This window comes from Castor canadensis, chromosome 7 (assembly GCF_047511655.1).
Source record: "Castor canadensis chromosome 7, mCasCan1.hap1v2, whole genome shotgun sequence".
In the NCBI taxonomy this organism is placed as follows: Eukaryota; Metazoa; Chordata; class Mammalia; order Rodentia; family Castoridae; genus Castor; species Castor canadensis.
In genome coordinates this window covers 156,947,389-156,973,982 of record NC_133392.1, presented here as the reverse complement: position 1 = coordinate 156,973,982, position 26,594 = coordinate 156,947,389, and the positions used below count along the sequence as shown (strand labels likewise).

At 39.4% G+C, this 26,594-nt stretch overlaps 1 protein-coding gene and 1 pseudogene across 1 annotated transcript in view; one reads left to right on the top strand and one right to left on the bottom strand.

Moving 5' to 3' along the window:
• Rere (arginine-glutamic acid dipeptide repeats) overlaps window positions 1-26,594 on the bottom strand; it is a 379,832-nt gene that overhangs the window by 342,005 nt on the left and 11,233 nt on the right. The window lies entirely within an intron of this gene.
• Window positions 5,135-6,108, top strand: LOC109682334 (mitochondrial carrier homolog 2-like; annotated as a pseudogene).

Below are 26,594 nucleotides of genomic sequence, written 5' to 3'. Positions count from 1 at the left end.
AGCTCATGCCTGTAATCCTAGCTACTCAGGAGGCAGAGATCAGGAGGCTCACGGTTCAAAGCCAGCTGGGGCAAACAGTTCTTGAGACCCTATCTCAAAAAAAACCCATCATCAAAAAAGGGGTTGGTGGAGTGCTCAAGGTGTAGGCCTTGAATTCAAACCTCAGTACCACACACAAAAAAATAATAATAATAACTCTAAGCCAGACGCAGTGACTCACACCTGTAATCCTAGCTACTCAGGAGGCTGAGATCATGAAGTTGAAGTTCAAGGCCATAGGGGCAAATACTCTGCAAAACCCTATCTTGAAAATACCCAACACACACAAACACACACACACACACACACACACACACACACACACACAAGACAAAGGCTGGTCTTGCTACCTGGCAAGTGTGAGGCCAGGTCAAACCCCAGTACCACCAAAAAAGTAGTAACAATTCTGAAAGTAATTTTACTAACACTGAACAACACGAAGATACTCATATTTTACTAAATGTGGAGTAGTATCTAATGTAATGCCTATGTAGAAAAAAGCCTATGAGAGTGTATCACAAAAGCTAATACTAGTTAGCTATGGATCCTTTTACTTTCTTGGCTTGGAGCTTGCAAAGCAGGCACTAGACCACTTGATCCATGCCTCCAGTCCATTTTGCTCTGGTGATTTTGGGAGATAGGGGCTCACAAACTGTTTGCCAAGAATGGCCTTGAACCATGACCCTCCGGATTTCAGCCTCCCAAACTAGTAGCATTACAGGCATAAACCATTATCACCTGGCTTAGTTTCTTCTTTTCTTAAGCCTGTTTTTTTTTTTTTTAACTTTTCTATGGTGAGCATATACTACCCCTTTATAATATTAAGGAAAATTTAAAAATCATGTTTAAAGCAACTTATAAAAATATATATATACCTGATATCGATGACCTCTGAAAAGAGAGAGAAAAGGAAATTACACAAAAATATTGCCACAGAGTTTTAACATGACCATCTATGGTGACCCTTTCCCTCATTTATTAAAGTCTTTGACATTTATCTGCTCATGGTCTTCTTTTTCTCATCAGGGTCCTTTCTAATGCAGAGTGCTGACAATAAGAAGAGTTCCTAGCCGGGCACCAGTGGCTCACACCTGTAATCCTAGCTACTCAGGAGGCAGAGATCAGAAGGATCAAGGTTCAAAGCCAGCCCAGGCAAAAGATTTACAAGACAATCTCTCAAAAATACCCACCACAAAAAAGGACTGGTGGACTGGCTCAAGGTGTAGGCCCTGAGTGCAAACACCAGTGCCACAAAAGGAAAAACAACAGTTCTTCTTAGATGACCTCAACAACTTGAACATCCTTACTTGCTCTCCCTCCAAAACCATCCACCTACATGGTCCTCTGAACACACCCTCAGCCATTTCAGCACCAGACAGAGCTGCTCTCCAGTCTTAACAGAACCTTTCCTTACTCTGTTTCCTTCCTATCAGCATCTCTCAGATGTCACTTCCACTTTATCAGACCTACACTTGCCGCTTCTAGGAATTTATTTCTCCTTGCATTTTCCTAAACTATTTACAAGCTATAGCCAGCCTAATTATCACTCAGTGACTTAAAAAAAAAAATCAAACCAGAATTATTATTCTATCACACAGAAGAGAACCATGCCTCACCTTATCTTCTCAAGGAGATAATAATACAATTGTTTATTTGCTCGCATATATTTTAGCTCTTGTACAATACAACCCTCATTTGCTGCTTTTCCTCAAAATTATTTCATTATTCCATGACTCTAGCAGCAGAACAAAATTTAATCCTCTGAATTCTCTACCTAAATCACCGTATCTCCCCCTCAATATCATCCTTTTTTTTTTTTTTTGAGACAGGGTTTTATAAATGTCCAGGCTTCCTCAAACTCATGATCTTCTTGCCTTGGTCTTCCCAGTGCTGGGATTACAGGAGGACATCATCATGACTGGCTGTCTCAGGTTTTTTTTTTATTATTCATATGTGCATACAATGTTTGGGTCATTTCTCCCCCCTCCCCCTCCCTCCCCCCAACCCCTCACTACCCAGCAGAAACTATTTTGCCCTTATTTCTAATTTTGCTGAAGAGAGAGTATAAGCAATAATAGGAAGGAACAAGGGGTTTTGCTGGTTGAGATAAGGATAGCTATACGGGAGTTGATTTCCTGTGCGTGTGTTCTCAGTTCTTTATAAATCTTTCCACACCTGTATTTTCCAGCCTCTATCATTAAATACACAAAGCAGGTAAACAATGAGCACTAGAAAGTGTGGCCTCCTCATCACATAAAGCTCTGTATATACAGCTTATCTAATTCTCGTAACGTAAGGCTAAGTTATATTTGAGAAAACTCAAATGCAGGGGAGTTAAGGAACTTCCCCATTTACAGAGAGCTACCAATGTAGCAAAACTAGCTTTAAACCAGGCAGTCTGACTTCTGAGACTGTGCTGTTAACCATCATACCACACTGCCTCAAGCTATAGTTAAACTTTTCCTTAACTGAGAAGTCTTTTGCTTGAAAATATTGTAAACAATTAACTTTGACAAATCCAAGTAAACATCAAATTAGTACTTAGTTTTCATACCAACTGTAATAACTCCTAAATTCTTAACTGCTTATCATTGTAGCACAATAATACATTGTTTTCACAAACCACCTGCTATATAAATTTCCTAAAGTGATGTCACTTTAAATACCACATCAACAACTTTCCAATTTTTTTTTCATTCATCTAAAGTTACATGGCACCCAGTGGCTCACACCTGTAATCCTAGCTACTCAGGAGGCAGAGATCAGGAGGATCGAGGTTCAAAGCCAGACCAAGCAAATAGTTTGTGAGACCCTATCTTGAAAAAGCCCATCACAAAAAAAAGGACTGATGGAGTGGCTCGAGGTATAGGCCATGAGTTCAAACCCCAGTACCACAAAAAATAAACTTACCTTATGCTTTATTCTGTACCCCACCCCCAAAAAAAGACTGTCTTATTCCAAGTATGTAATACACAATTTACCAAATTTTAGAAGTCATTTTTCTCTCTCCTCCCTGTAAAAGCCACCAGTATTTAAAGTAACATGAAAGTCATAGTGCATGCTAACTCACACCTGCAATCCCAGCTACTCAGAAGTAAAGATTGAGAGGACTGCACTTTGAGGCTTTTTTTTTGCCCATGCAAAATATTAGCAAGCCACAAACAAGAAGAGTGTGGTGGTACACTACTATAATCCCGGCTACAGAGGAGGCATAGTTTGGAGGATTACAGTCTAAGACTGGCCCAGGCAAAAAGTATAAGACCCTCTCTAAAAAATAACTGAAGCAAAAAAAGACTGGGAATATGGCTCAAGTGATAACGGCACCTTCCTAGCAAGCAAAAGGCCCTGAGTTCAATCACCAATATGACTAAAAAATAAACAAATAAAAACAATAACATTAAACTCAAAAACCAGAACTATTTATTCTGGCCAGGTATGGTGGTTAATGCCTATAATCCCAGCACTTGGAAGGCAGAAGCAGGAAGACTGAGAATTCCAGGGCACCCTGAGCTACACTGTGAGACCCTGTCTCAAGAATTAAAAAAGGAAAATAAATAACTTGTTCTGAGAGAAAACAATAAAGCACTTCAACATTTGATAGAATTCTAAATCAATTCTAAGTCAAAAGAAAAAAGTTATCAATATTTTATCTACTAACATTTACACTGCAACCTACATAAAACATTTAAGTTGGGATTGGACTTTGAGCACATGATAAAAGCAAGAGCACACAAGGGAGGGGTGAGGATAGGTAAGACACCTAAAAAATTATCTAGCATTGGTTGCCCTTAACGCAGAGAAACTAAAGCAGATACCTTAAAAGCAACTGAGGCCAATAGGAAAAGGGGACCAAGAACTAGAGAGAAGGTTAGATCAAAAAGAATTAACCTAGAAGGTAACACACACGCACAGGAAATCAATGTGAGTCAACTCCCTGTATAGCTATCCTTATCTCAACCAGCAAAAACCCTTGTTCCTTTCTATTATTGCTTATACTCTCTCTACAACAAAATTAGACATAAGGGCAAAATAGTTTCTGCTGCGTATTTTGGGAGTTGGGGGGAGAGGGAGGGGGTGGAGTGGGTGGTAAGGGAGGGGGTGGGGGCAGGGGGGAGAAATGACCCAAGCCTTGTATGCACATTATGAATAATAAAATTTTTAAAAATTTTAAAAAAATGTTAAGTATTATGGTTATTTCAATTTTTAGACGGTATTGGCTGATCTAAGAAATGCAGTTTCTCTTTGCCCTTCCAGGAAAAAAATACTGTATCAAGTATCACCTCAATATTTTTATATTTTATATGACTAAAATTTAAGACTAGAACTGACAGGTGGGCATGGTGGAACACACCTGCAATCCCAACATTCCAGAGGCTGAGGCCAGCCTAGGCTAAATGTGAGACCGTCTCCCAAAAAAAAGAAAAAAGTTTTGTTTTGTTTCAAAGAAACTGTGAGATGAGAAGAGGGGAAGGGAGGGTATCAAAGTAATTCTCATTGTTATCACCTGCAGACTGTTGTCTTAATGTCGATCTTGAATTCCACAATAGGAACTGGTCATCTAAAACTGCCTTTCCATCTGAGATGAGGTTGTAACTTCTTCAAAGGAATCGTAGCACTGTTGTTTGTAAACACAGATATTCTACTTTGAGTGAAAGTTCAAAGAGGCTTCTCAGAGCAGACTGAATCACATAATCTACCCAGAAGTCATTCAGTGTCACTGAAGATGTGACCACATTCCTACACAATTTCTAGAAATGAATGCAGAAGGGGAGAATCACACAGAGCAATACTTAAGAAATTACTAGTCAGCTTTATAAGCTCAAAGTTAACTTTAATTTAGATTTTTTATTACATTTACAATAAATTGAAAAACTTCCCAACCATGCCAAAAATCTTAGTATCTGTTTACACAATTATAACAAGAGGGCAGGAGGAGCAGTTATCCAAGTATTTTAATTATCAAGAATTGACGATATTTACACTTCCTTTAAGAAATCCCAATTTTTGGCGTGCAGGGACGCACGCCGAGGACAGGCCAGGGAGGCTGGTGGCTCTGGCAGTGATCTGGGACGGGCAGAGTCGCTTGGCGGCTCAGTCTGTCTGTCCGTCCGCAGGTGCCATCATGGCGGACACGGCCAGTCAAGTGCTCCTGGGCTCCGGTCTCACCATCCTGTCCCAGCCACTCATGTACGTGAAAGTGCTCATCCAGGTGGGATTTGAGCCTCTTCCTCCAACAATAGGAGGAAATATTTTTGGATGGCAATTATGCCAGCTTCCTGGTCTCTTGTTATGCTCAGCACATTGCAAGCATTCATAGGAGGCGAGGGTTGTTCACAGGCTTAACTTCAAGACTGTGCTCAGGAGTCCTTGGAACCGTGGCCCATGGTAAAGTTTTACGGCATTACCAGGAGTGTGACAAACCTGAGGATTCAGGATCTGGAAATATACAAAAAGAAGGCTCATCTTCCTTTGACCAAGTTATCAAAAGAGAGAACTAGAGAGATGATCACTCATTCTGCTACTGTCATCACACATCCCTTCCATGTGATCACTTTGAGATCTATGATACAATTCATTGGCAGAGAAACCAAATACTGTGGACTTTGTGACTCCATAGCAACCATCTATCGGGAAGAGCGCATCCTAGCATTTTTTGCTGGTCTAATTCCTCGCCTCCTAGCTGACATCTGTAACTCACTGGCCTACCTCAATAATACCTATGCACTGGACAGTGGGGTTTCTACCATGTTCCCAAGCTGTCACAAGATTTTTTACCAGTAGGCTGACCTATCCCTTTGTGTGTATCTAATCTTATAGCTGTCAACAACTGAGGGCTTGCCAGGGGATCCCCTCCTTACTCCCCAGTATATATTTCTTGGATAGACTGCTGGTGCGTGCTACAAAAAGAGGGAAATATGAACTGAGGAAATAGCTTGTTTTTCTGGAAGGGTCCCTTTGAGAAGACTTATTGTTGTGACCTGAGGATGTTAATTTGAAGATGTGGGGCAGGGACAGTGACATTTCTATAGTCCCAAATGCACAGAATTATGGGAGAGAATGTTGATTTCTATACAGTGTGTCATACTTTTTTAATAATCATTTAATCTTGGGAAAATAGGAAAAAAAAGAAAGAAAGAAATCCCAATTTTTTTAGACCACACTGGGTTTTGAATTCAGGGCTTTGCCCTAGTAGGCAAGTGCTCTACTACTTGAGCCATGCCCCACCCCAATCCCTTTTTGCTTTTATGATTTTTGTTTATTTTCACGCTTTTTGCTCAGGACAACCTCAGACCTCAATCCTCCTACCTTAGCCTCCTCAGTAGCTGTTTTTACAGTGTGCGCCACTAGGCCCAGTTCCTGAGGTCCCTCCTCGTTTTAATCTATGATAGCATATGTGTGTGAAAAAGAAAAGACTATATATTTTAACCAAAGAATATAAGTACTGTAGATGACCTCCTTTTAAGATAGAATTTTTTTGTGTGTTGTACAGGGGTTTGAACTCAGGAATTCACATTTGCTAAGCAGGCACTCTACCACTTGAGCCACTCACTCCACCAGCCCTGTTTTGTGTCAGGCTGGCCTTGGAATAGAGATCCTCCTGATCTCTGCCTCCTGAATAGCCAGGACTACAGGTGTGAGCCACCAGCACCTGGTTTTGACATAAAATTTAAAAGAAACTTGGTTCTGATGTTTAGAAGTGCAATTACTGAAGTTTATTTGTAATATCAGAACTCAAACTTATCTGCTACAATATAAGCTCTGTGAGAACAGAGATTTTTTTGTATTTATTCATTACCATAGCCTCACCACAGAACAGTGACAAAACATTATGCATTTGTTAATCAAAATTACATAATTATGTAAGAGTACTTACTCTTTTTTTTTAATAAAAGGATTAACTTAAGCATTAAGAAAATCAGGTCCTCACCAGGTACAGTGGCTCACATCTCTAATTCCAGCTACTCAGGAGGTGGAAAGAAAAAAGATAAAGATTGGAAGCAAAAGTTAGGAAGACTCCATTTCAATCAATAAGCAGAGCATGGTAGTGAGCTTGCATGATCCCAGCATGTGGGGAGGCCATAGGTAGGAGGGGCACAGTCTGAAACCAGCCCCAGGCAAAAACTAATTACTTACCTGAACAATAAAAAGTACAAAGTGGCTGGGGGCCTGGCTCAAGTGGTAAAGCACCTGCCCAGCAAGCACAAGGAAGGTCCTGAGTTCAAACACAGTACAAGTCCCCTATACCACCACCAAAAAAGAAAGGGCAAATTGGATTCTAAGGGAGTTCTAGCGATAATTTGACTTGAGGCTTGGGGAAAATGATAATCTATTTGGGCTCCTGTACTCTAATGTGCACTATTTCTTCACCTACATCTTGGCAGTGGCTCATCCTGATGGGGACTATCCTTAGGTAGAGATTAAAGAGAAAAGAACATGCAGACTAACAAACAGCACAATAGAGAAAAGGGAGTACACAAACCAGCTACCCGACTAGCGTGGGAGATCTTAGTGACATATGTGATTCAAGCCACTGGCTCCAAATCATCCATTTCAACTCAACCATCAAAGGCAAACTTGAACTACTCTACAGTAACAGCCACTAATTTAGGTCATCTGATCCAAAAGAACAATGCAATCCAGAGTATAGCAAAACACCAAGCCCTACTACTAAAGAAACAAAACATGTAAGTACAGGTTGTAGAGTGGTTTCACCTGAAGAGCATATGCTAGCCAACAAGTTTTAGACAATGGAACAGGTTGTTTACCTCTCTACCTGAAGAAAAGAAGCTATTCCCAACACCTCTAGATAAAAACTATCATAGTGATAGATGGTGTGTCTAACAAGCATAAAGCCCTAAGTTCAAACACCAGTACCACCAAAAAATAAAAAATACTGTAATATTACTATGTTCAGTTTATGTAATAAGGTAGGTCAATGAATGAGGATATTGCTTTCTCTTTTCCACAATCTTCCATATGAAATTCTCAAAGACTTCCAGGGCTAGAGGTGAGCTCCAGTGGTAAAGTGCTTGACTGAAGCATGGCTCAAGTGGTAGCAAAATGCACACTCTAGAATCCAACTGCCTGGGTTCAAAAGGCTCTAGCCAGGAATGGTGATGCATACCTGTAATCCCAGAACTTTGGAAGCTGAGGCAGAAGGATGGCAAGTTCAAGGCCAGCCTAGGCTACATGAGACCCTGTCTCATAAAAGGGGGTGGGACAGGGGAAGCTGGTGGAGTGACTCAAGTGGTAGAGCACCCACCTAGCAAGTGTTAGGCCCCAAGATCAATCTCCAGTACCACCAAAAAAAAAAAAAAACAAGGTGAGGGGGGAGAAGGGAGGACCTATTGTGGTGATACCTTCCTGGGGAGGAAGAAACAGAAAGATATCCAAATGGGCCATCCCAGGTAAAGTTAACAAGACTGTATCTCAGAAACAAAAATGCAACAAAAGGGCTAGGGACATGACTCAAGGGGTACAGCACTTGCCTGGGAAGTGTGAGGCCCTGGGTTCAATCCCCAGTACCCAAAAAAAAAAAAAAAGTGGCTTTGCAACTTCCTAGTTGGGTGACTTTGGGCAAATTACTAAATCTCTCTGGGTTTCCCTTTTCCCACAGTTATAAAATAGGGATACTAATACCTATTACATAAAATAAGTTCATGTGTTCTACATGAACATAGAACATTGGTGTAGAACAGTGTGTGGCTAAGTACTAAGTGTAAAATACATTTTATAAATTATAAGGTAAGTGACTTGTACCATCATCTATTCCTTACAAGGAAAATTAAAGACACTTAGGAATTCTCATTCCCTGTGCTCTAATTTCCAAACCATGAAATTTCTTAATATAACGGAAATTCTAAGGGAGGAAGTAAGGTTACTGCCCAGCTATAGACCAGGAGCTTTTAAACTTGCAGTTTCACAGAGGTATTCAGGGACCTTTTCATCCCCTGAATTTTACCACACTTTGAGCCAGTGAGATACTTAGTGTTATTTCTATCTTTAAAGAAAAAAAAAAAAAGTTTTCACTAACTTCCATTGGCTCCAACCCTTTTTTCCTCTTTTCCCTTACAGCAAATATCCTCAAAAATTAAGTACCATACTCTTTTACTTCTCTCATTTTCTCTTAAGCCCACTCCAATAAGGTCCTTAACCCAAACACTCCATTGCCAAGATGACCTCTTGACCCCCACACCACTAAATCCAATGAAAAAGTCTCCATCCTGATCTTAACTGATTGAGTACATTTTTGACAGGGTTTTTCCTTCCCACTTGAGTACATTCTTCTCACCATATCCAATAGTGTACAGTTTCTTGGTGTCCTCTTCTTTTGCTAATCTGTTCTCAATTTTTGTTGCTGACTGTTCTCCCACAACTTTAATGTCCCAGGGATTTTTTTCTTGGATATCTCTTCTGTACTCCTGTGGTGACTGATCTCTTCCAATTTCTCAGCTTTAGTTGCATTTGCCATGGATTCACAACTATACATCTCCAACACAAGTTTTCCACCATCACTGCCACTACTCCAGTATGAGCCACCATTATTTGGTTTATTATTACTACAACAGCATCCCACCTATCTCATTTCTTTTTTTTTTTTTGCGGTACTGGGGCTTGAACTCAGGGCCTTCACCTTGAGCCACTCCACCAGCCCTATTTTTTTTTTTTTTGAAGGGTTTTTTTTAAATAGGGTCTCGCAGAACTATTTGCCCAGGTTGGCTTCGAACTGCAATCCTCCTGTTCTATGCCTCCTGAGTAGCTAGGATTACAGGCATATCTCCTCATTTCTACTGTTCCTTTGTCTATAGTCAACAAAGAGGAGTGAGGAACCTTTCAAACTGCATATCACATCATCTCACTTTTTTGCTCAAAACCTTCCACTGCTTTCCCATTTCCACTAAGCCCAAGTTCTTAAAAGTGACCCCAGGGGCACCAGAGTTCTATTAGCCCCTACCTCTTTACCAGTACATACTACATTTTGCAACTGGACTGTTGGTCCCCCTAAAAGATCTTATCCTTCAGTTTCTATGAATATGACCTTTTTGAGAATGATGGTCTTTGAAAATGAGGAGGAGATCATCCTAGACGTGGATGGGTGCTAAATTCAATGACAAGAGTAAGACAGAGGGAGATGACAGAGGAGCAGGAGATGAAGACAGAAGTAAAGACTGGGGCTAATGGAGTGGCTTAGTGGTTGAGCGCCTGCCTAGCAAGCATGAGGCCCTCAGTTCAAGCCCTATCACTACCAAAAAAAAAAGAATCAGAAGTGAAGACTGAAACACCAAGGGTTGCTGGGAGCCACAAGAAGGTAGGAGAGAAGCACAAAACAGATTCTCCCTCTGCCTCCAGAAAAAAAAGCCCTGCAGACAACTTGTGTTCAGACTCTGGCCTCCAGATCTGTGAGACAATAAATTTCTCTTAAACCACCCAATTTGTGGTAAATGGTTATGCAGCCCTAGGAAATGACATACCAGTCTTCACCTTGCTCATTCTGCTCCAATCATGTCTTCCTCAAGGCCTGTTTAGGACCTGTCCACTCATTACTTCCCTCTCCCTGAAATGCTCAAACCTCAGAACCAAACCTGGCTAACTCCCTTTAAACTCAACTTTCACCCTTTCTATAACACCTATCCTGGTAACCCTATTTAAACTACAACAACCACCCTTCTTGCCCTACTTCCAAACTCCCTTACATATTGTATTTTTCCATAGTATTTATCAAATTAAAATATACTATGTAATATTCCTACTCATCACCTCTTTTGCTTAGAGACGGCACTAGAATATAAGCCCCAGCAAGGCAGCCTTTCCAAAGTTTCTTTCGTTGTTGTTGTTGGCTGTACTGGGATTTGAAGCCAAGGACCTTAGGGTTTCCTTAAATTTGCTTTCTGTTTTATTTTTCTGTTTTGTTCACTAATGTACCTAACACTAAAATCTGCCTGACAGATAGTAGCTATTCAATAAATATATTCAGCATATATTTATAGATCCTATACATGCATTTTTCTGGAAAGAGAATCTATACTCTTCATCAGATTAATAAAGTAATCTCTTACCCCAAAAATAGGTTTCTAAATCTTCATTCTCAAGCTTAAGTGGCAAAGAAGTTTCTAAAATTCTCTTAAAAGACTGACTCAAATATAAAAAGAAAAAACCTCAACATCATGAAATATTTTGTAAACAGCAGTTATCACAAGTTAAATTTCATATTCCCAAAACCAAATTTTGCAAAAAAGAAAGACAATATATTTCAATTCAATAGTTTAAAAGTAATTTCACCCATTTTTCACAGGAGCGTCTTTCTACAGTACCTGGAATAAGTTAACATCTTTCTATAGCTAAAGCAACAAAGAGTGGCCAGCTAGGTCAAGCACTCACATCAACCAACTTAGCTCTGCACGCTCAGGAACATTACGTAAGACCTTTTCCACTTGCATAAACAAAGCAGTACTAGAACCCCAGTAAACCATGGCCTGAACAGCAGCTACTATTACTGTGACGTGAACAGATGTTTACTCATACTACAACACCACTGCTTGTAAGGCCTTGAGAAGCCTTGTAGAATGGATGTCATTTACATCTAGAGCTCTAGTGCAAACCATAAAGTGTAACAATGAAAGGCAGTCAAGCACAGCAAAAGTTGTTAATGGATTTCGATAACAGCAAAAAGGCACTCACAGCATATCTTATTTTGACTTCGACTATTTCATAGTTAATATTAAGCAGGTCTACTTGAATACAATCACACTAAATGCCAGAATTCAGCATATTATTTATTCAAGCATACATTCTTTGGACACACCTTTTATATTAAATAAATGACCATTACAGATGAGAATTTACACACTGGTTGTTATGTAATCTTTGTTATTTCATCTGCAAATGGATTCACAATACAACCAAGTCCCCAGCCCGTACCTTTCTTGGCTGCATTCCCTAGCTAAGGAATTTCAAGGACACAGAATCTACCAAATACTCTAAAGAGAAAGGCATTTTGTACACTAATTCAGTTTGCCTTGAGCTGTGTTTTTTTTTTAACTAGTGGTAACTTTCATTCCTCAGGATGCATCATCTCACCAAATCCCAAACCCATCCATTCTTTGTTACCTCCGTTGCACTGCTACCACAGTAACCCAAGTCCCCATCCCGTCTCACCTAGCTTCCTGCAATGGCCTTCCAACCAGTCTCCTCACTTCCATTTGACAGGCAGCAGTCTAACTACTTTTTATTATTATTAATACTATTATTATTATTATTATTATTATTATTATTATTATTAGTGATGGTGGTACTGGGGTTTGAACTCAGGGTCTCACAATTGTTAGGCAGGCACTCTCACTTGAGCTACGTCCCAGCACTTTCTGGTTACCTTGTTAGTTTGTTTGTTTTTGGCAGCAGTCTAACTTACACAACAGCCAAAGGAGTCTTCTTAAACTTGAGATGAAGGCTGGAAAGGTAGGTGGCACAAGCGGTAGAGGACCTGCCTAGCAAAAGCAAATCCTGAGGTTCGAACTCAAGTACCACCAAAAAATAAATAAACAAACTAGAGGTGAGATCCAGACACACCCCAATGAAAACGTTCTAGTGGCTTACTAGAATGAAGAATGAAAGTAGAATGAAAGTCAACTCCGAGACCTGACCTGCTCTCCGAGAGCATTCCCACTACTCCTTGACCACACTGCAAGCTCCTGCCTCAAGACTTGTGCACGAATGTTCCCTCTACCTGCAGTGCTCTATTCTCACACTTCTGCAGGATTCCTTACCTGTGCAAGGCCTGGCTCCACTGTCACTTCTTTGTCCCTTAATAGCTTACTTAAAACAGAACCACCCACCCACATAATGAACATTGCTCCCTTTGTCTAAGCAACAGTTGCCTCATTTCATAATCCGTCTAATCTAAATAAGAACTGAGGCATAAATTCACTTCTTCAAAATGAAATGGAGTAAAGGTAGTGGAACGCCTACTTTGCAAGTGCAAAGTCCTGAATTCAAACTCCAGTTCCACCAAAAAAAAAAAAAAAAAAAGGTAATGTAAATGCTCAAAATAAGGAAATGTGCAAATAAACATATATATTTAGAAAAACATTAGGAAAGCTGGGTCTGGTGGTACACACTTGTAGTCCCAGCATTTAACTGGCTAATGAAAGAACTGCTTGGACTCAAGAGTTAGAGATCAGTATATATAGCACAGTAAGACCCTGTTCTCAAAAATAAATAAATAAATAGCTATGATGTATCTGGGCATAGAGCGTGCACCTGTAACCCTAGAGGGTGAGAGACTAAGGTAGGAGAATCAGGAGTTTGAGGTCAGCCTGGGCTACACAGAGAAACCTTGCCTTGAAACACCATAAAGTTAAAAATTAAAAATAATGCAACTACACAGAATAACAATGAGCAAGAGAAAGCAAACTTTCTGTTAAAGAAATTATACTTACAATGACAAAAAAAGTCTAACCTCACGCAAATATTTAACTGTGAGCATGTGCTGATCAGCCCTGGCAGATGAGAGAAGAGTCAACAAGACTAGTTCCTGCGCTCTCAGAGGTCACAGACAGCAGAGCTGATGACAAGTGTGTGTGCAATTACAGTGCACTGTGGTAAGAGAGGTCAAGAAAGGACAGGTGCATGGGTGAGAGCCCTGAGCAGGATCCTGCCTGAGGGGAGGCTATCCAGATGAAATGATGCCTGAGACCTAAAGAATGCACAGGCCAGGGGCCAGTGGCTCACACCTGTAATCCTAGCTACTCAGGAAGCAGAGATCAGGAGGATTATGGTTCAAAGCCAGCCCAGGCAAATAGTTCCTGAGAACCTATCTTGAAAAAAACCCATCACAAAAATAAAGTTGGGGGGGGTGGCTGGTGGAGTGCTTCAAACTTAGAACCTGAGTCCAAACCCCAGTGCAGCAGAAAAAAAAAGAATGCATATGAGGTAACGAGGAGGAGGAGGAGGAGGAAAACAGAAAAGCATGAAAACAGTGAATATTTGGGGTGAGAGGCAAAAGAGATGAAATGAAATCATACATAAACTATTTCTTGTGAACTTTTTTAAAACTAACTTCTACATTTTTTTTTTTTGTCTTTTCTTTTTTGGTGCTGGGATTGAACCCAGGGCCTCGCGTATGCTAGGCAAGCGCTGTACCACCACGTTACATCCCAGCCCCTACATTTTTTGATAATGTTTATTCTGTATAAATATGACACTAAAAACCATTAGTGATGTTTCTCAAAGTTCATTTGTCCTGTGCCTACCTCTCCTCTACTTTTCTTCAGACTCTCCTATTGTTTGACAGAACACAAGTAGGGGCAGGAAATAATTTTAACACACCACACAGGGCACAAACACAGCTTTCTTGGGACTAGCCAGCACACTTCCTATCCCATTATAAACTTAGCCAGTTACTCACTTACCCACTTTAAGCACTGGGTGACTTGCTACTTTTTTACTTCTCCTACATCCCCCTCAGGTGCCAAGAGAAACTGCCTACCATTCCACGCCTCCAAGCCAGTCCAGTCGGCCACACTGGAGTCTGTACTCCAATTAGGCTCTCTTTACTTGACCCCTGCTATCACTGTCCTAACCTGTTTTCCAGTCCCCTATTCAAATAGCACTCAGTGAATCCTCAGCCAATGTCTTTAATCCACAATAATCTCAAATTAACCTAAAATTAAGTTATATTTATTATGCTAAGCAACTAATTCTTGGTTCTATTCCACTTTTTTCCTAGAGAGCGCTAGGAAAAAAAATTTTAAAAATTTAAGAGGCAAAGCTTGCCTCTTAAATTGTAAGGCCAATGACAGTAACTTGTTTATTTTATAACCTAACATCAGCATTAAACTGGGAAGATATTAAACTGGAAGATACCCAATACCTGCTGACTGGCTGACAGATCCTGGGTAGAAGTAAGCCAGGCAGCATTCTGTATCAGGTTTTTTTTCATGAACTATAGGTTTAAGTACCAAGATTAGGATTATATTTATATGCCCTTTGGACAGGAAACAGAGAATACATACTAATAATGCAATATCTTAAAAGGGTCACCTCCCCCACATTAAAAAAAAAATCTAAAGAAAAAAATTTGTTTTATTTTTGAATTAACACACTAATAATACAGGGGGATCTCACTGTGATAAGTCCATACATCTGCACAGTATACTTTGAATAAGTTCACCTCCTCCATTATACCTCCAGTCTTCCTTCTCCCCCCTTTTCAAAGTGTTTGGTGGGTTTCATTATGCTGTCTTCATATATGTAGCATACCTCCAGCCTCTTCACCCCTCAGCATCCTTTTCTTTCCTCTTCTACCTCCCCCAGATTGCCCCTCCATTTACATTCATGTCCCATTATCATCAGCAGCACCATCATTTTAGGTCTAGGTTCTACAAATGAGCACGAACATGCCATATTTGGCCTTTTGAGCTTTGCTAATCTTGCTCAAGATAATGATCTACAGTTCCAAGCATTTTCTTGCAAATGACATAATTTCATTTTTCTTTATAGCTGAATAACATGCCAAGGGGTCTGTGTGTGTGTGCGTGAGCACTGTATTTTCTTTATCCATTCAGTGGTAACAATTAGGAACCTTGGCTGATTCCAGAGTCTAGCTATTGTGAACAGAGCTGCAATAAACATGGGTATGCAGGTATCTTCCTTGTATATTGACTTACACTCCTTCAGATATATGCCTAAAATTGGTATGGCAGGGTCATATGGTAGGTCTGTTTTTAGTTTTTTTGAGGAACCTCCATACTGATTTTCATAATGGTTGCACTAGTGTACATTCCCATCAACAGTGCATGAACATTCCTCTTTCTCTGCATCCTTTCCAGCATCTGTTGTTGTTTGAAACATTTATTTGTAACATAGACAAATGCCACCATATCTCAGGTCTCTCAGCATCTTCTATATTATCCAGCTAGTAATGCAAATAAATAATAAGTTTATTTAGTAAATATATAGATTTAGTTCCACTAAGAGAAATATGAGCTGGCAGAGTGGCTCAAGCAGTAAGAGCGCCTGCCTACCAAGCATGAGGGCCCTGAGTTCAAGTGTCAGAGTTTCCCCAAAAAAGTATGAATTTTGGAGTCATGGCTCCTATTTCCCGCATAAGGGGAAGAAATGTTTCTCTTTTCCTCTTCCCCCCCCACCGACCTTGTCTATATTTTATCCTGTTATACTAAAATAAATCCTTGCTAAAACTTAAAAAAAAGAGAGAGAAATATGAAAAATAGATATGATTAATAGCTTGGAGTTTAATGAGGTCCAAAGGTGATCCCTATGCCATTTTTTTTAAATTCCAGTGAATAATTTTTTAATGGTTTTTCAAATCCTCCATACTGACATAACTAAATAAGGCATTTCCCAGGGAGAAAAAAAGGTCAGGCCTGCCAGGCACTAGTGGTTCATTCCTGTAAGCAAGCTACTCGGGAGGCAAAAATCAGGAGGATCGAGGTTCAAAGCCAGCCAAGCAAATAGGTTGCAAAACCCTATTTTGAAAATATCCAACACAAAAAAGGGGTGGTGGAGTGGCTCAAGCGGTATAGCATCTGCCTAGCAAGCATGAGGCCCAGTATTGGAAAGAAAAACAAAAACAACCACTATAGTCCCTACTACAAAATGGTAGCTGTAAATTAATGACAGAAAACACAATGTCTCTTCTCATAAAATGAAAACAAAAAAAACAATCTTTATCTTGGGACAAAACATACAGCAACAAAACAATAGTTCTTTACTACATCTGAAAACTAATAACCACTTAGTATTATGTGCATAAAATATAAGGAATAACTATATCTGCACGTGGCATTAGTATAGGAAACATATCAAAAAAGCAGTGAGAGGCCACAGCTCAGTAGTGAGAGCACACACAGCATGCTCAACACCTTGGCATCAATCTCCAGCACCAATAAACAAAACACAATTCAATATAAAATGGATTTTCCAGACAATATTATGAAGGATAAATTTTGCCCTGAGTTCCTGAGTAAGAAAAAAGATAACAAAAGCATTTCAGATATGTAAAGATATTTTTATATTTTCTAAGTATTTCCATATCTCTTTTTCTCACTTCAGTTTCCTATACTACTGTCCCAGTTGACAGCTAAAGATCGCAATCATACTTGGAGCTCAAAGCACAGGTGGACCTGCATTCTAGGGGCTATCAAGCTTGTTTTTCATAAAACAGAGGCTACCATGATTCAGGATATCTTAGTGAAGCAAGAAAAACCTTCAACTACATAACACATACAGAGAATGCTTAAAATATTCTCTCCTAGCTACTCAACATTGCATCTCTTAGCCTCTCTTAGCAAAACATTGTTTCTAAGAGTTAGGGATAATGCTCCACAGATGATCGAGTGCTCAGATCTCCCCTTGACTCAAAGGGTCATATTACATAAGCATTTTATTTTGGGTTTGGTTTTCTGGGGTTTTTTGGTAGTGCATCTAAGGCAAACAGAGATATCCACAAGCTAAGTTAAATGCAATACTGAAGCAACTCAATATTCACACTAGTCTTATCCTAAGTAATCATGCCAATGACCCACAAGTCAGCCAGAGACATTTTCAATTTCCCTATGAAGAGCTAGAGCAAAAGAAACTAATTAAAGGACCCGAAAAAATCCACTTTAATCAAAACTACAACTAAAGGGCCAAGGGACTTTAAGGTAGGGAAAAAAGCCTTAAGACATTTTAAAACAAAAATGGTAACAAGATAAAGGATTTCACTGGGCGCCAGTAGCTCACACCTGAAATCTTAGCTACTCAGGAGGCAGAGATCAGGAGGATCGAAGTTCGAAGCCAGCCCGGGCAAATAGTTCATGAGACCTTACCTCGAAAAAAACCCATCACAAAAAAGGGCTGGTGGACTGAGTTCAAACCCCAGTACTGTAAGAAAAAAAAAAAAAAAGTAGAGAAGAAGGAAAGGAGGGAGACAGGAAGGGAGGGGATAGAGGGAAAGAGAAGGAAAAAAGAAAAGAAGAGAAGACAAATTACTGGTATGCTTTTTTTTCAATGGTAATGTGTGACTCACAACAGAAACACACACAGGCAAGACCATACTGTTGTTAAGATGAAATAGTTCAGTTATTATAAACACATACACTGTAGTGAAATTACTCAGCTAGGCACAGTAACCCACATCTGTAATCCCAGCTACTTGGGAGACAGAGGCAAGAAGATCAAGAGTTTGAGGCCAGCCTAGACAAAATTAGTGAGACTGCCTCAGAAAACAAAAATTTTTTAAAACCAGAGCAGGGCCCTGGGGGCATGGCTGAAGTGGTAGAGCTTTTCCCTAGCAAACGTGAGACACTGACTTCAATACCCAATAACACACACACACACACACACACACACACACTCTCACACTCTCTCTCTCTCTCTCTCTCTCTCTCTCTCTCTCTCTCTCTCAAATACACTCTCACACTCTCTCTCTCTCTCTCTCTCTCTCTCTCTCTCTCTCTCTCTCTCTCTCTCTCTCAAATAAAAACATGGCCAGGCATGGTTGAGGTTCATCTGTAATTCTAACTATTCAGGAGGCAGAGATAGGATTGTAGTCCCCGGCCAGACTATGCAAAGGCATGAGACAAACTAAAAAGCAAAAGGACTGAGGGTGTGGCTCAAGTGGTAGAACTATGGCAAGCAAGTGCAAGACCCTGAGTTTAATCCTTAGTACCATCCAAAATCAAGAAAACTATTATTAGAGTAACTACAAAAGACTTAACCACCCACCTAAAAACACTAATTTAAACACCGTATTTTTTAAATCTTTTTTAACCTCAGAAACCTTTTTCCTTCAAATTTTGTACTTAAAACACTGTCAGAAAAATTCTAAGAGTTTATATCACCTTTAGCAGTTGAAATCAGTTTCAAGTACAAATTATTTGAAAGAAATCATGCTCTACCCATTCCCTATCCAGCACTTTGGAAATGAAGTTCCAAAGCAGTTGTCATACATAACTCCATCTTAGAACCGAGCCAAAATGGCTGCCATCTCCAGCTAAGAGGCCTCAGACTGGAGGGACAACATGAAAAGCTGCACATTCCCAGTTTGTATTTTGGGTTTATTATGCTGATGAATTTAGAAGGAAAGAAGACCCCACGTTCAGCTTGACAGTCATTTGTACCACGGAAAATAAAGCCATGGTTGGCACCCAATTTTATTTTATTTTATTTATTTGGGGGCTGGAAATATTTATTTATTTTTCTTCTTTTATTTATTTATGGTGCTGAGGATTGGGCCCAGGGTCGTGCACATGATTTACTACTGAGCTACACCCCGAGTCTCTCAACTGTGAAATAAATAACTAAGCTGGGCACCAGTGGCTCACAGTTACTCAGGAGGCAGAGATCAGGAGGATCACAGTTCAAAGCCAGCCAGGGCAAACAGTTCGCAAGACCCTATCTTGAAAATACCTAACACAAAAAGGGCTGGTAGAGTGATTCAAGGTATAGGCCCTGAGTTCAAGCCCTGGTACTGCAAAATAGAAAGAAAAGAAATAATGAAATGAAGACCTCAACAAATCAAATAGAAAAACTCAATGGGAAACATCAGCAATACACTAGCCCAGGAAAAGAGAGAATATTAAAGACTGAAGATAAGGTTGAGGAATTATTACTTCAACTAGCAGGAATGGAAAGGAAAAAAAAAAAGTTATCATGGCCACAATATCCAAGATCTCTAAGACATGATTAAGAGGCCAAGCCTATGAATCTGTGGTGCAGAAAAAAGAACCAAGACACAAGCCAAAGGCACAAAAATCTCATCCAATACTGGGTGATGGTGGCTCACGCCTATAATCCTACCTACTTGGGAGGCTGAAATTGAGAGGATCACAGTCAGCCTGGTCAAAAAGTTTGTGAGTCCCCACCTCCAAATTAACTAGAGCAAAATGGACTGGAGGTATCCTAAGGCAGTAAAGCACCTCTCTTGCAAGTGTAAAGCCCTAAGTTTAAACCCCAGTCCCACTACAAAAAAAAGAAGAAAAAGAAAGAAAGCTCACTCAATGAAATTATAGCAAAAAAATTTTCCAAATCTGCAAAAGGAAATGTACATCCGGATACAAAATAACCATTAACCAAGACTACTATACTCAAAAATGTTATCTTTTAAGACTGAAGGAGGAATAAAGACTTTCCATGAGACGCATTAACTAAAAATTCATGACCACTAAGACACTACTGCAGGAGGAAGAAAGATATACACAAGCAAAGGAAGAGCTCAAGAAAACCTGGGCACAATGGCTCATGTCTATGATCCTAGATAATTGGGAGGCAGAGTTTGGGATGGCAGAGTTCAAGGGCACCCAGGCTAAAGTTCATGAGACCCTATCTCATCCAATAAAAAAATGAGTATGGTGGCATGTATCTGTCATTCCACCTACCTAGGAAGCATAAATAGGAAGATCACAGTCCAGACCAACCCAAACATAAACGGGAGATCCTCTCAGAAAAAATAACTAAATTAAAGAAGACTAGAGGTGTGGCTCAAGTGGTAGCACACCTGCCTAGCAAGTGACAGGCCTTGAGTTCAAGCCCAAGTTCTGCCAAAAAAAAAAAAAGGATTTCCAAACAAAGAAAAGCCCAGGACCAGACAGATTCACTGGTAAATTCTACCAGACCTTTAAAGAACACCAATGCTCTTCAAAAGTATTCCACAAAAATACAAAGAATGTTTCTAAACTCATCCTATAAAGCCAGTATTTACACTGACACCAAAAATCTGATAAGAACACAATAAAGAAAACTAGACACCAATGTACTTCATCATAGACACAAAAATCATCAATAAAATACTTGCAAATCAAACTGAACAACACATTAAAAAAAACATGATCAAGTTGGTTTCATTCCAGGAATACAAGGATGGCTCAGTACACACAAGACAATAAACGTAATACAGCACATAAATAGAATCAAGAACAAAAATCACATCATCAGGGCTGGGGATGTAGCTCAGTGGTTAAGAGAGACTCTGGGTTCAAACCCAAATTCCACCAAAAAAAAAAACAAAAAAAAAAAAATCACATAATCATCTCAACAGATGCAGAAAATGTTGATAAAATTCAACATGCCTTCATGATAAAAGCCCTGAAGAAAATAAGAACACAAGGATAATAATAAAGGCTATATAGAACAACCCTATAACCAACACCATACTAAATGGGGAAAAACTGAAACATTTCTTCTATAGTTAGGAATATGACAACGGTATCCATTCTCCCTACTCTTACTCAATACAGTACTTGAATTCTTAGCCAGAGCAATAAGGCAAGAGAAAGAAACAAAAGACATAGGAATAGAGAAGGAAGAAGTCAAATTATCCCTATTTGCAGATGATATGAACCTTTACTTAAAAGACCCTAGACTAGACCAGAAAACTCTTAGATCAGATAAACATTTTCACCAAAGTGGCAGGATACAAAAACCAATATACAAAATGAGTAGCTTCCCTATACAGCAATGGCAAACATGCTGAGAAAGAAACCAGGAAAACAATTCCATTCACAACAACCTCAAATAAAAAAATAAACACAAAAGCTGGGCACCCATGGTTCATGCCTGTAACCCCAGCTACTCAGGAGGCAGAGCTCAGGAGGATCATGGTTCAAAGCCAGTTCACGAGACCCTATCTCTAAAATAGCCAAAAAAAAAAAAAAAACAGAGCTGACGGAGTGACTCAAGTGATAGGGCACATACCTCCTGAGTTCAAACCCCAGTACAACCAAAAAAAAAAAAAACAAAAACAAAAAACAAAAAACCCTTAGGATATGGAACACTGAAACCCATCAAAGTCATTTTAAGGAGAATGGGAAAAGTAGAATAATGGAGAGGATGAACCAACCCTGTACATACATCATATAACTATGATATGCTAATAGAAATGTTTTTTTAAAAAATACTTAGGCCAGATGCCAGTAGCTTATGCCTGTAACCCTAGATACTCAGGAGGTAGAAATTAAGAGGATCATGGTTCAAAGACAGCTCAAGCAGTAAGAGCACCTGCCTAGCAGGCGTGAGGCCCTGAGTTCAAACCCCAATGCCACCAAAAAAATAAATAAAAATACCTAGGGATAAACCTAAAATTAACCAAAGAGGTGAAAGACTTCTAACAATGACAACTATAAAACCATGAAGAAAGAAACTTAAGATATTAGAAGATGAAAAGACCTCCTATATTCATGTACTTGCATCATTAATACTGTTACAATGGCCATACTGGCCAGGTATCAGTGGCTCATGCCTGTAAAACTAGCTATTCAGGAGGAAGAGATCAGGAAGATCGCCCTTGGAAGCCAGCTGGGGCAAATAGTTGGAAAGATCCTATCTTGAAAATACCTATCACAAAAAAGGGCTGTCAGAGTGGCTGAAGGTGAAGGCCCTGAATTCAAGCCCCAGTATCACAAAAAGAAAAAAAAAAAAAAAAAAAAAAAGCCACATTACTGAAAGATATCTACAGATTCAATGCAATCCCCATCAAAATTCCAATGACATTTTCACAGAAATAGAAAAAAAAAAAAAAAAAACTAAAATTCACATGGAAGCACAAAAAATCCTGAATAGCCAAAGATATCCTGAACAAAAATGAGCCAATGCTGGAAGCATCACAATACCTGATTTCAAAACTACACTACAGAACCAGAGAAACAAAAACAGCAAGGCACAGGCACAAAAACAGACGCATAGACCAACGGAAGAGAACAGAAGACCCAGAAATAAACCCATGCAGCTACATCCATCTGATTCTCAGCAAAGGGTGCCAAAGACATACACTGGAGAAAAGAAACATACAACTGGTGCTGGGAAAACTGAATATTCACATGTAGAAGACTAAAACTACATCCCTATCTCTCACCTTGCAAAAATTCAATTCAACAGCTCACATCTGGACTCCTAGCCACTTTAAAAGGCTGAGATTTGGAAGATCAAGGTTCTGGGCTAGCCCAGGCAAGTTCACAAGACCCCATGTCAATAGTAAAAAACTGCCTGCACTCCTGTCATCCCAGCTAAAATGGAGAATCACAAAATAGGAGGATTTGGTCCAGGCTAACCTAAGCAAAAAGCAGGACCCCATCTTAAAAATAACCAGAGTAAAAAGTGGTACAGAACCTGCCTAAGCAAGTGCAAAGCCCTGAAATCAAACCCCAGTACCTCCAAAAAAAAAAATTTTTTTTAAAAAGGACAATGGCAATAAATACATGAAAAAATGTTCAAGACCTTTAACAATCAAGAAAAGGAAGATTCCATCTCACCCAATGGCTATCATCAAAAAAACAAAAAACAGCCAGGTTCCAGTGGCTCATGGCTGCAATCCTACCTACTCAGGAAGCAAAGATCAGGAGGATCACAGTTGGAAGGCAGCCCAGGCAAAAAATTCTCAAGATCCTATCTAGAAAATATCCAACACAAAAGGGCTGGTAGAGTGGCTCAAGTGGTTGAGTGCCTGCCTAACAAGTGTGATGCCCTGAGCTCAAACCCTGGTACTATCAAAAAAAAAGCAATACTAGCCATGCACCAGTGGCTCATTCCTAAAATCCTAGCTACTCAGAAGGCAAAGATCAGGAGGATTGCCGTTTGAGGCCAGCCCTGAGCAAACAGTTCTTGAGACCCTATGTCAAAAAACCCATCACAAAAAAAGGCTGGTGGAATAGCTCATGTGGTAAAAGCTCCTGGTCCTGGGTTCAAACCCCAGTGCCCTCCCCCCGCCGCCCCACAAAAAAAAACCCACAGGTACCACAGGGAGGTACAGTTTATATACTGTGTATATTATTAGTCCAACTACTACTATGGAAATCAGTATAGAAGTTCCAAAAATAACTAAAACTATACCATTCCTGTATATACACCCAAAGGAATCTAAGTCAGCATACAACAGAAACATCTGCATACCCATGTTTATTGTGGCACTATTCACAATAGCCAAGAAACTGAATCAGTCCAGGTGCCCATCAATAAATGGATAAAGAAAATTAATCTATATATACTATGGAGTTTTATTCATCCATAAAGAATGAAAATATGTCATTTATAAGAAAATGAATGAAACTGAAATCATCATGTGAAGTGAAATAAGCCAGACTCAGAAAATTGGGCTGGAGACATGGCTCAAGGTGGTAGAGCAATCACCTAGCAAATTTGTAGCCCTGAATTCAAACCTCAGTACGACCAAAAAAAAAAAAAAAAAAATCTAGATTTAAAAAAATTAAAAAAGAAGATAACTGTAGTAGAGCATCTGCCTCAAAAGCATGAGGCCACAAGCTCAAATCCCAGTACTGCAAAAAAAAAAGTAATAAATTAATTTAAAATAAAAAGACATTAAGTAGAAGGTACACTACTTGGAAAAGGAAGGGGATTAAGGGGAAATGGACAAGAAGGGTAATGCATGAAAATGTCATAATGAAATCTATTGTTTTGTACAATTAATGTGTGCTAATAAAACAAAAAAGAGGGTATGCTTAAATTTGTGTAAAAACTGTAACAATTTTGGAAAAGTGAATATTCATTTTGAACTATATGATTATTATAATGAGCATACTATAATATTAGTATTATATTAACTTTGCAATTAAAATTTGCATTTAACAAACACACCAAGTATATGATAATTTATACAGAGGGTTTCATTGTGACATTTCCAGACATACATCTATTATACCCTGGTTTGGTTCATCCCTCCATTTTTCTCCCTCCTACTCAAAATCTCCCCATACCTTGATCCCATTATCTTTCCAGTCTTCTAAGGTTCTAGCCAGATCAATGTGTTCTCACTCTGAGAAAGCAACCCAAACAATTCCTCTCTAAAATGTTTGCAATTTGGTTTGAACAGCTACCACTTCGAGCATGAATTATCTGAGTTGAAAGAACTAATGCCTGAATCTACTACAGGACATTTTAAAAGAATTTTTAAAAAGAGAGACAGAAAGAAAATCAAAACACAATTTAATAATCCTCACCATAGAAGCAGCAAAGTACTCACCACTTCCACGTATTTCAGCCTCTGAGCCTTTGTTCCATGCAATTTCCTGCCTGAAATCCTCTTAGCTACTTATCACATGTCCAAATCCTACCAATCCTTCAAAACATAGGTGAAGCACCACCTCCTACACCAAATCTTCCCTAATACCCCAGCCAGACCAGCCAGAGCTTCTTAAACTGGAACATCATGTCTAAGGCAATTTCTTCTACCTAGTACTCACTTATAAGTCTTCTTGATGAAAAAATTCATCAAGGGCCCAATCTGTGTTTTGGTCATTTTGTATGTATCATCTCATACTTAAATTCATATCTGACTAAAGGATATAATAAAGGGAATGGTAAGAATTCAAAAAGAAATTTAAAGCACAGGCTTTTATTGTGTATTTATTTTAATTAGGTAATGTTTACATATGAGGAACAGTTTGTAAGTATGAAAGATTAGGATCGCTCCCTCATCATTCCCGTCCCCAATACTTGCTATGCCTCCTGAAAACACAATCACTATGACCAGTTTCTTAATATAAAACTGAAACATAATAAAACTAAATAAGGCCTTGGAGCTAGGAATGGTTGCCACATCTATAATTCACCTGGAAGTGAAGACAGGAGGATAGAGTCTCCAACGCCAACCTGGGCTACACAGTGAGACCTGTCGCAAAAAAAAAAAAAAAATCCAGCCAGGGGCCAGTAGCTCACGCCTGTAATCCTAACTACTCAGGAAGCAGAGATCAGGAGGATCAAGGCTTGAAGCCAGCCTAGGCAAACACTTTGCAAGACCCTATCTCCAAAAAACCCAACATAAAATAGAGTTGGCAAAGTGGCTCAAGTGGTAGAGCGCCTGCCTACCAAGTGTGAAGTCCTGAGTTCAAACCCCAGTACTGCAAACAAAAAAATTTTTTACTTACTAATTATTATTCCATTAAATAATTTATAATACATATTTTTAACTTACCAGGAACAAAATAAAAGCTTTTTTGTGTGCAATGCTGGGGATCAAACTGACCCTGCACATACTAAACAAGTGCTCTAGCACTGAGCGACATCCCCAGCCCTTGATTTTCAGAGACAGGGTGACTCACTAGGTATCCCAGGCTGACTTCGAACTTCAATCCTCCTGCCTCACCTCCCAAATACTGAGATAATAGGCATGAACCAACACACATTGGGGGAAAAAAACTCATTTTTGATGACTCAAATAAGTACCAACATGAAGATCTGAAATGTGTTTTTCCCTATACTAATTTGAAAGACTGTGCCAAAACTAAGCTTCCTCAGTAGGACTTGGGGTAAAGAAATGTAGTTTTAACACCTTTATCATCTTCCTCTATAATATTCTTACATCTAACAAATGAGTGCCTACTGCATTCCTCACATGCAAAGTAGAGGGGCCTCTCCTGGAGTTTCCAAGCTCACAGTGCAGCTGAGGCTACAGAAGCTAAGTGGAACTTTCTGCTTGCCTCTTTCCTAGCCTCCGAGTCAATCGCCTCCCTTCCATCATCATACTATTTCAAGCTGAGTTTAATATGATTAGGCTTCAGCTTTGTTGCACTAACATAATCATATATAATCATAGTCCTTAAAAATTA